A 654-nucleotide genomic window follows, 5' to 3' on the forward strand; every position below is an offset into this window, starting at 1 on the left:
GAATTAAATTGGTTGCTGCTTGGGGGAAATAACCTTAATGAATGCCTACAGTGCACCACGTGAGGTGCACTAAGGGCGATACCCCTGAAGGGGACTCAAAATTAAGGCGGAATACTTAAAGGTCCCGGAAAGTCCCATCTATCTGCTTAGAGTGCTTTTCTTTATTTTCCTTGTATACAATTTACTCTTGAACTCGTGATCCTTGAACCTTCAAACAAACTTAATTCGGATTTGTTTACTCCCGCGGCATTAAATGGTCAGGTGGGAAAACATCCCCACCTCGGGGATGACCTTTGCCCCCTGAGAGAATCGAACTCTCGACCCCTGGTTTACAAGACCAGTGCTCTGCCTCTGAGCTAAGGAGGCTACGTGGAAATGATAAGATTACAAACATCTGGGGATTATCAGAGATAACCTAAGGGTACGAGTAACTAGGTATCCGTTCACATAACTACCAACGAGGTGGGTAATATCTAAGGTAATTTTGATTGGTTGTATCGGGTGGGCTGTCTAGGTTATTCATTTAAAAAATAATTCCCTTGAGTTAAAATACAGGAAATAATGCAAAGAAGTAAATAAATCAACATAAACTGAGATGGATAATTAAAATCAAAGTTCCTCTTTAGCATTTAATTTAAGCGCCCATAGCATAGA

The 654-nt window shown here is 40.8% G+C and overlaps 1 non-coding gene across 1 annotated transcript; it reads right to left on the minus strand.

The window, feature by feature from the left end:
* Window positions 1-294: 294 nt before the first annotated feature.
* Trnat-ugu (transfer RNA threonine (anticodon UGU)) lies at window positions 295-366 on the minus strand. The gene has a single exon. It is a non-coding gene; the product is annotated as a tRNA-Thr (tRNA).
* Window positions 367-654: the final 288 nt, after the last annotated feature.

This window comes from Macrobrachium nipponense, chromosome 27 (genome assembly GCF_015104395.2).
Source record: "Macrobrachium nipponense isolate FS-2020 chromosome 27, ASM1510439v2, whole genome shotgun sequence".
In the NCBI taxonomy this organism is placed as follows: Eukaryota; Metazoa; Arthropoda; class Malacostraca; order Decapoda; family Palaemonidae; genus Macrobrachium; species Macrobrachium nipponense.